Source organism: Electrophorus electricus, unplaced genomic scaffold (genome assembly GCF_041902795.1).
Source record: "Electrophorus electricus isolate QZ-2024a unplaced genomic scaffold, ASM4190279v1 Scaffold144, whole genome shotgun sequence".
Lineage (NCBI taxonomy): Eukaryota > Metazoa > Chordata > Actinopteri > Gymnotiformes > Gymnotidae > Electrophorus > Electrophorus electricus.
Window position 1 is genome coordinate 92,501 of NW_027658425.1, and position 10,000 is coordinate 102,500.

The window sequence follows — 10,000 nt, forward strand, 5'->3', positions numbered from 1 at the left end:
CAGGCCCCCGGCCCGCGCCAGGAAGAAAACAGACTTCCATACGCCACAATTCCCCTCGCCCGCACCCGGACGGGGGATTCAGCGCTGGGCTCTTCCCTCTTCGCTCGCCGCTACTGAGGGAATCCTTGTTAGTTTCTTTTCCTCCGCTTAGTAATATGCTTAAATTCAGCGGGTTGTCTCGTCTGATCTGAGGTCGCTCCCGAGTTCGCTCTGGAGGGTTGCCCAGAAGCGTGAACACCGCCGGGTTAGGGGACGAGTCCCTTTTCACCCGGGCTAACGAGGACACAGGTCGGGACGTCACGGACGTGCCACGGACAGGTCGGCCCGTAAGGAAAACGCCAGAGGCAGAGCCACCCGAACCCCGACCCCCCCACCCCCCCCACCGGGGGAGGGGGGGGGGGAACGCATGTAACAACAACCTCCCTCCGCTCGCGCACGTAACGGAACAGAACAGACACCTTTCCGTGATCCGCCTGCGCAGGGGGTGAGAAAAGAAGCGAAAACGTGGGCAGCCAAAGCGGAGAGAACCCACCGGCAGCCACGCTCGCTTCTTTCTCGGGCGCAGGGGACCACGTTCCTGGCCAGGCCAGGAGCGGAGCCGAAACGAACCGAAACGAACCGAAGCGGGGGAGGAGAAGCTTGTGCACGGAGAACGGGCACTCAACCGCAGCGAACCCACCGACCGGATCTCACCGAGACAGCGACCGGGAACCGTCTGCTTTTAGGAAGACGGAGGCCAGGGGGCACCCCCCCACCTACGAACCTCCAACCGCGGTCCCGCCTGAGAAGGCAGGTCCGACAGATAGGAATAGCGACCCTCAGACAGGCGTAGCCCCGGGATGGACCCGGGGCCGCAATGTGCGTTCGAAATGTCGATGATCAATGTGTCCTGCAATTCACATTAGTTCTCGCAGCTGGCTGCGTTCTTCATCGACGCACGAGCCAAGTGATCCACCGCTAAGAGTTGTACTCTTTTATTTCAGGCTCAGTTTAGGTCTTTCACCACGACTACAAAGACAGGTTTAAAAGGTTTCACCAACCGGTCAGGCGCCCCCGTCTGCGAGTGTTGAAACGGGCGCGGGGTTGCGCTTTGCCCACACGACCCACGTGGCAGACGAGTCAGTCTTTGAACCGCGGCCCTCCGCGCCCGCCCCGTCCGACCCCTCGAAAGGGGTGGAACTCACGTAGCGTGGGCCAAGCCCTAGGTACCTGCCGGGGGTCCCCCTGAGACTCCTTTCTGAGAGAGAGAAGCAGGGGAACCGGCTGCGCCACCCACCACCACCACGCCCCAGGACGCCGGTGGGCGGACGAACACAGGAAGGGCCATGGCCTGCCCCACGAGGAGCAGCGCTCGCAACCCCCCCCGGAAAGTCCGCTCGTCAGCGAGCAAGGGGACGGGGATGAATGACAAGGACAACAAAATAGGAAAACCCCTCGCGGTGGACGGAGGCAGCGGCCGTGCGAGCGAGAGGGAGGGCGCGGGACGGACCCGTACGACCCGCTCGACTCGCAGGCGCTTCTCCTGCCGGCAAGGTGAGGGGAAACCGGCCTTCGCCCGACGAGCGGGGACGCCGAGTTTTTTGAACGACGCGTCTCTCGCGCTGGAACCCAGAGAATACCGGGGCCTGCGGGGGGGGGGTGCTGAAGGACGACGCGGAGGAAGAGGCGGAGGACGAGGAAGGGGTGGGAGGGACTAGGCTCCTCCTTTATGCCTTCTGTCCAGCCTGACCTGCAAGCGACCACGTGTAACAGCAACCCCGAAGACCCTTTCGACCCTGGGCCCCGACGCGGGGGGACGGCGAAGTCGAGGGGGTCGGGAGAGGAGGCACGCCGGACAGCGTTACCCGTTAATGATCCTTTCGCAGGTTCACCTACGAAAACCTTGTTACGACTTTTACTTCCTCTAGATAGTCAAGTTTGATCGACTTCTCGGCGCTCCGCCAAGGCCCGCGAGGAGCCCCGGCGGGGCCGATCCGAGGACCTCACTAAACCATCCGATCGGTAGTAGCGACGGGCGGTGTGTACAAAGGGCAGGGACTTAATCAACGCGAGCTTATGACCCGCGCTTACTGGGAATTCCTCGTTCATGGGGAATAATTGCAATCCCCAGTCCCCATCACGAATGGGGTTCAGCGGATTACCCGCACCTCTCGGTGTAGGGTAGGCACACGCTGATCCAACCATTGTGGCGCGCGTGCAGCCCCGGACATCTAAGGGCATCACAGACCTGTTATTGCTCCATCTCGCGTGGCTGAACGCCACTTGTCCCTCTAAGAAGTTTGACGCCGACCGCGGAGGGCCGCGTAACTATTTAGCATGCCGGAGTCTCGTTCGTTATCGGAATTAACCAGACAAATCGCTCCACCAACTAAGAACGGCCATGCACCACCACCCACAGAATCGAGAAAGAGCTATCAATCTGTCAATCCTTTCCGTGTCCGGGCCGGGTGAGGTTTCCCGTGTTGAGTCAAATTAAGCCGCAGGCTCCACTCCTGGTGGTGCCCTTCCGTCAATTCCTTTAAGTTTCAGCTTTGCAACCATACTCCCCCCGGAACCCACAGACTCGTGGTTTCCCTCACGCTGCCCGGCGGGTCATGGGAATAACGCCGCCGGATCGCGGGTCGGCATAGTTTACGGTCGGAACTACGACGGTATCTGATCGTCTTCGAACCTCCGACTTTCGTTCTTGATTAATGAAAACATTCTTGGCAAATGCTTTCGCTTTCGTCCGTCTTGCGCCGGTCCAAGAATTTCACCTCTAGCGGCGCAATACGAATGCCCCCGGCCGTCCCTCTTAATCATGGCCCTGGTTCAGGAAACCCACAAAATAGAACCGGAGTCCTATTCCATTATTCCTAGCTCAGGTATTCAGGCGAGAAGCGGGCCCGCTTTGAACACTCTAATTTTTTCAAAGTAAACGCTCCGAGCCCCGTCCGGACACCCAGCCAAGGGCATCCGGGGGGCACCGGGAGACAGGGTCTGAGACAGGCGGTGGCACGCCTCGCGGCGGACCGCCAGCCCACTCCCGACATCCAACTACGAGCTTTTTAACTGCAGCAACTTTAATATACGCTATTGGAGCTGGAATTACCGCGGCTGCTGGCACCAGACTTGCCCTCCAATGGGTCCTCACCCATGGGTTTAGGATACGCTCATTCCGATTACAGGGCCTCGAAAGAGACCTGTATCGTTATTTTTCGTCACTACCTCCCCGTGTCGGGAATGGGTAATTTGCGCGCCTGCTGCCTTCCTTGGATGTGGTAGCCGTTTCTCAGGCTCCCTCTCCGGAATCGAACCCTGATTCCCCGTTACCCGTGGTCACCATGGTAGCCGACTATGGTACCATCGAAAGTTGATAGGGCAGACATTCGAATGAGACGTCGCCGCCGCGGAGGGCGCGCGATCGGCCCGAGGTTATCTAGAGTCACCAAAGCGGCCGGGGGGCCCGAGCCCCCCGGATGGGTTTTGGGTCTGATAAATGCACGCATCCCCCGAAGGGTCAGCGCTCGTTTGCATGTATTAGCTCTAGAATTACCACAGTTATCCGAGTAACGTGTGGAGCGATCAAAGGAACCATAACTGATTTAATGAGCCATTCGCAGTTTCACTGTACCGGCCGTGTGCACTTAGACCTGCATGGCTTAATCTTTGAGACAAGCATATGTTACTGGCAGGATCAACCAGGTAGTTTGCACCGTGGTCTGGGATGAACCACGAGTGACATCCGCCTCCCCTTCCGGGGGCTAGGAAGCAGCGGGTTGTAAGTGCGTGCGCCGTCAGGTCCAGACGCCATACAGGGCTACCCAGGACAGCTTCCGCGGCCAGTGTAAACGTGCTCGCGCACCGCCCTCTGGCCTTCGGACGCCGACCTCTCACCTTGATGCAAAGCTGTCCCATCCGGTCATGCCCGCACCGTACCCCGTCCACCTCCTCCGGAGGTGCGGACGGCCGACTCCAGGTGCTTTCGGCGTTCCCTCTCTTCACGCCGTTTTGATTTTCGTGGGCCGCTGGTGGGGGGACAAGGGAAAGACCTCGTCGAATTCCCTCCCCCCTAGCCTCGCTCAACCTACGTTTCGTGATGTAACCAAGAAGAGTGATTCGTGGGCCCAGGTAGGTTTGAAGAGGAGGCCAACAAAGCAGGGCACTCCCTTCCTCCCAAACCACAGACACCAGTATAGGACAACTGAGTAGACAGACTGGCCGTCTGAGTCTCCCCCAGAGAGTTCTGGGATGGGTTACAAATAACCCCCACCCCCCATCAGAGGCTTGACCCGCTAGAACCAGGGAGGATCTGTCAAAACCGCTCTCCACATCAGAAGTTCTGGATCAGCCGGGGCTGGTCGGCAGACGTCCACCTAAGGCCGTGGCCTAACCCCGTGTGGGGGGATAGCGCTCGCACCCGTACACGTGGACACCCGCTCGTCAAATGGCTGGCTCCTCACTTACCGTAGGGGGAATGGTTTGCCTACCCCTGGCGGGTCTGGTACTCCACTCTACCAAACAAGGAAGCAACACACCAATAGACCCCTGCAACACCGGGCAGCTTTGGGCAGTGTCACTACACTCCTCCTTGTTCTTCACGTTCCTTCCGTGGTGATTTTTTTTTTTTTTTCGTGGCCATTGCCGTGCATGGCTTCCCCATCGCTTTGCATGCTCTCCATTGCCTCGTGCTGCTTCACCATTGGTCTCACCTGGAGACCGAAGCCGCTCTCCCAGTAACCCGATGGTACCTGGCCAGAAAACCCCGTGCCCGATTTCATCTAGGACAAGGGCCAAACCACAGACCGTGCCCGTCCAGGGTCAACCCCTGGTCGGACAGGCCTGGTGGGTCGATACCATGGATGTGGCAGGCCGACGAGAATCCACTGGTACATTTACAAACACGCCCACCCTGGTGGCATGGCTGTACGACCCATCGTCGAAGCACGCTGCGGCGGACTGAGCCATTGGATCCAGTTGCCTGGGCGTACACTCAGCCCAACAGACGCACTCGGGTCGGGGAGAGCAAAGCAGACTGTGTGCCTGGATGTGCCCACTTCCATAGGGGAATCGGCATGATGGTTCACTTAACCCGAGGAGGGCTCCCCTCGCGGGATAAGCACCCCCCTCGGGGGATGGGGGGGGGGGGGCATCCAGAGCACACCACTTTCCGGTAGGGGACAGGCGTTTGATCATGTGTCCGAGGGAGAGCTCCCCTTGCCGGCCGAACACCCCTCGGACTCCCCTTGGGCTTCCAGAGAACGCCACTGGATGAATTTAGTGCTTGGACCCCATTGATTCTCTTTGCTCTCCCATATACCCGACGGGACCTATTTGCAAAACCCCGTGCCAACCAGACCTCCAGGAAGGGGGCTGGCGGCTAACCATGCCCAGCAGGGTGCACCCTGGTCGGACACTTTGGGAGGGTCGAGAGCCTGGAAGTGCCACCCGGGGGAGTAATTCTGATTTCCGTTTTAATGCACTCAGGGACAGCCCGAGGACCTCTGTAGTGCACCTGAGGCGGACTGAGCCGTCGGGTCCAGGGGTCTGGAGTTCGGAACCTCCAGGGTTCACCTGGCTGTTCTCTTAGCCCGGCAGGGTGCACCCTGGTCGGACACTTTGGGAGGGTCGAGAGCCTGGATGTGCCACCCCGACGAGTAATGAGTTTTCCCTTCGTATCTCTTCCGGACCAGGTCCGATTCGCACGAAACTCGCTGGGCATGGCCAGGAGCGCCCCCTGCTGCCCACGCCACCGTCCCCGCGCTTCTACTCCCGAGGGCCGAGGAGACAGCGAAGCGTGGGTCGGGTCGCCTGCTTCCAGGGTCTCCCTGGTACTCTCCAGTCTCCCGAGTCCATCGGGTCCGACCTCGTATTTTTAGCCCAGACGGGGAATGAGAAAGGGGCCCCCGACCGCCCGAGGGCGGGCGCTCGCTTCTCAGCCTAGGAACGTCCGATTCCCACGAAACTTTTACGCCAGACGTTCCTGGCAGCGAGCGCGTTCAAAGGTGACCCGCGCTGCTTCTCTCCTCCCAAGGGCCGAAGAGATATTCGTCTTCAAACCCGACCGGCCCTGTGTTTGCCGCCCCGGCGGTTTTAAAAAATCATAGCGTAAAAACGGTGGGTGCGCTTCGCCTGCCGCTTGGACAGCGTTAAACGGCAGCCCCGGCTCTTTCCAAAGGGCCCTCAACCGACTTTCTGCTCCCAAGGAGCCCAGAGATATGAAACCGAAAAATCAAAACCCCGTGCCAACCAGACCTCCAGGAAGGGGGCTGGCGGCTAACCATGCCCGGCAGGGTGCACCCTGGTCGGACGCTTTGGGAGGGTCGAGAGCCTGGATGTGCCACCCCGACGAGTAATGAGTTTTCCCTTCGTATCTCTTCCGGACCAGGTCCGATTCGCACGAAACTCGCTGGGCATGGCCAGGAGCGCCCCCTGCTGCCCACGCCACCGTCCCCGCGCTTCTACTCCCGAGGGCCGAGGAGACAGCGAAGCGTGGGTCGGGTCGCCTGCTTCCAGGGTCTCCCTGGTACTCTCCAGTCTCCCGAGTCCATCGGGTCCGACCTCGTATTTTTAGCCCAGACGGGGAATGAGAAAGGGGCCCCCGACCGCCCGAGGGCGGGCGCTCGCTTCTCAGCCTAGGAACGTCCGATTCCCACGAAACTTTTACGCCAGACGTTCCTGGCAGCGAGCGCGTTCAAAGGTGACCCGCGCTGCTTCTCTCCTCCCAAGGGCCGAAGAGATATTCGTCTTCAAACCCGACCGGCCCTGTGTTTGCCGCCCCGGCGGTTTTAAAAAATCATAGCGTAAAAACGGTGGGTGCGCTTCGCCTGCCGCTTGGACAGCGTTAAACGGCAGCCCCGGCTCTTTCCAAAGGGCCCTCAACCGACTTTCTGCTCCCAAGGAGCCCAGAGATATGAAACCGATAAATCAAAACCCCGTGCCAACCAGACCTCCAGGAAGGGGGCTGGCGGCTAACCATGCCCGGCAGGGTGCACCCTGGTCGGACGCTTTGGGAGGGTCGAGAGCCTGGATGTGCCACCCCGACGAGTAATGAGTTTTCCCTTCGTATCTCTTCCGGACCAGGTCCGATTCGCACGAAACTCGCTGGGCATGGCCAGGAGCGCCCCCTGCTGCCCAGGCCTGGCTCTGGGCCTGGGCACACTTCATTCACTTTGTACCTTTAAATCATACTACTACTACTACTACTACCACCAGAATTCCAGGGCCAAGAGGTCACACAGTCATACACAGCAAAGTAGCTCTGGGCCTGGGCACACTTCAAGAAGTTTGACCCTTTATATAAGCCTAGAAATAGACTTCCAGAGCCAAGAGGTCAAACACAGTCATGCACAGCAAAGTAGCTCTGGGCCTGGGCACACTTCAAGCACTTTGTGCCTTTAAATCATACTACTACTACTACTACTACTACTACTACTACTACTACTACCAGACTTCCAGGCCCAAGAGTTCAAACACATTCATGCCCAGCAAAGTAGCTCTGGGCCTGGGCACACTTCATTCACTTTGTGCCTTTAAATCATACTACTACTACCACCAGACTTCCAGGGCCAAGAGGTCAACCACAGTCATGCACAGCAAAGTAGCTCTGGGCCTGGGCACACTTCAAGATGTTTGACCCTTTATATAAGCCTAGAAATAGACTTCCAGGCCCAAGAGTTCAAACACATTCATGCCCAGCAAAGTAGCTCTGGGCCTGGGCACACTTCAATCACTTTGTGCCTTTAAATCATACTACTACTACCACCAGACTTCCAGGCCCAAGAGGTCAAACACAGTCATGCCCAGCAAAGTAGCTCTGGGCCTGGGCACACTTCAATCACTTTGTGCCTTTAAATCATACTACTACTACCAGACTTCCAGGCCCAAGAGTTCAAACACATTCATGCCCAGCAAAGTAGCTCTGGGCCTGGGCACACTTCAAGATGTTTGACCCTTTATATAAGCCTAGAAATAGACTTCCAGAGCCAAGAGGTCAAACACAGTCATGCCCAGCAAAGTAGCTCTGGGCCTGGGCACACTTCAATCACTTTGTGCCTTTAAATCATACTACTACTACCAGACTTCCAGGCCCAAGAGTTCAAACACATTCATGCCCAGCAAAGTAGCTCTGGGCCTGGGCACACTTCAAGATGTTTGACCCTGTATATAAGCCTAGAAATAGACTTCCAGAGCCAAGAGGTCAAACACAGTCATGCCCAGCAAAGTAGCTCTGGGCCTGGGCACACTTCATTCACTTTGTGCCTTTAAATCATACTACTACTACCAGACTTCCAGGCCCAAGAGTTCAAACACATTCATGCCCAGCAAAGTAGCTCTGGGCCTGGGCACACTTCAATCACTTTGTGCCTTTAAATCATACTACTACTACCAGACTTCCAGGCCCCAGAGGTCAAACACAGTCATGCCCAGCAAAGTAGCTCTGGGCCTGGGCACACTTCAAGAAGTTTGACCCTTTATATAAGCCTAGAAATAGACTTCCAGAGCCAAGAGGTCAAACACAGTCATGCACAGCAAAGTAGCTCTGGGCCTGGGCACACTTCATTCACTTTGTGCCTTTAAATCATACTACTACTACCACCAGACTTCCAGGCCCAAGAGGTCAAACACATTCATGCCCAGCAAAGTAGCTCTGGGCCTGGGCACACTTCAATCACTTTGTGCCTTTAAATCATACTACTACTACCAGACTTCCAGGCCCAAGAGGTCAAACACAGTCATGCCCAGCAAAGTAGCTCTGGGCCTGGGCACACTTCAATCACTTTGTGCCTTTAAATCATACTACTACTACCAGACTTCCAGGCCCAAGAGTTCAAACACATTCATGCCCAGCAAAGTAGCTCTGGGCCTGGGCACACTTCAAGATGTTTGACCCTGTATATAAGCCTAGAAATAGACTTCCAGAGCCAAGAGGTCAAACACAGTCATGCACAGCAAAGTAGCTCTGGGCCTGGGCACACTTCATTCACTTTGTGCCTTTAAATCATACTACTACTACCAGACTTCCAGGCCCAAGAGTTCAAACACATTCATGCCCAGCAAAGTAGCTCTGGGCCTGGGCACACTTCAATCACTTTGTGGCTTTAAATCATACTACTACTACCAGACTTCCAGGCCCCAGAGGTCAAACACAGTCATGCCCAGCAAAGTAGCTCTGGGCCTGGGCACACTTCAAGAAGTTTGACCCTTTATATAAGCCTAGAAATAGACTTCCAGAGCCAAGAGGTCAAACACAGTCATGCCCAGCAAAGTAGCTCTGGGCCTGGGCACACTTCATTCACTTTGTACCTTTAAATCATACTACTACTACCAGACTTCCAGGCCCAAGACGTCAAACACAGTCATGCCCAGCAAAGTAGCTCTGGGCCTGGGCACACTTCATTCACTTTGTACCTTTAAATCATACTACTACTACTACTACTACTACTACTACTACTACTACTACTACCAGACTTCCAGGCCCAAGAGTTCAAACACATTCATGCCCAGCAAAGTAGCTCTGGGCCTGGGCTCACTTCAATCACTTTGTGCCTTTAAATCATACTACTACTACCAGACTTCCAGGCCCAAGAGTTCAAACACATTCATGCCCAGCAAAGTAGCTCTGGGCCTGGGCACACTTCAAGATGTTTGACCCTTTATATAAGCCTAGAAATAGACTTCCAGGCCCAAGAGGTCAAACACAGTCATGCCCAGCAAAGTAGCTCTGGGCCTGGGCACACTTCATTCACTTTGTACCTTTAAATCATACTACTACTACTACTACTACTACTACTACTACTACTACTACCAGACTTCCAGGCCCAAGAGGTCAAACACAGTCATGCCCAGCAAAGTAGCTCTGGGCCTGGGCACACTTCATTCACTTTGTGCCTTTAAATCATACTACTACTACCACCAGAATTCCAGGGCCAAGAGGTCACACAGTCATACACAGCAAAGTAGCTCTGGGCCTGGGCACACTTCAAGAAGTTTGACCCTTTATATAAGCCTAGAAATAGAC

At 56.3% G+C, this 10,000-nt stretch overlaps 3 non-coding genes across 3 annotated transcripts in view; all 3 read right to left on the bottom strand.

Annotated features, from left to right (window-relative positions):
• LOC145654682 (28S ribosomal RNA) overlaps positions 1 to 196 on the bottom strand; it is a 4,149-nt gene extending 3,953 nt beyond the window's left edge. Inside the window, exon 1 of the ribosomal RNA XR_014120888.1 lies at positions 1 to 196. This exon is cut by the window's left edge and continues 3,953 nt beyond it. This is a non-coding gene — a ribosomal RNA (28S ribosomal RNA).
• Positions 197 to 812: 616 nt separating this feature from the next.
• Positions 813 to 966, bottom strand: LOC145654663 (5.8S ribosomal RNA). The gene has a single exon (XR_014120869.1). It is a non-coding gene; the product is annotated as a 5.8S ribosomal RNA (ribosomal RNA).
• An 882-nt stretch (positions 967 to 1,848) lies between these two features.
• On the bottom strand, positions 1,849 to 3,687 carry LOC145654672 (18S ribosomal RNA). Its single transcript, XR_014120878.1, has one exon. It is a non-coding gene; the product is annotated as an 18S ribosomal RNA (ribosomal RNA).
• Between the last annotated feature and the right edge of the window lie 6,313 nt (positions 3,688 to 10,000).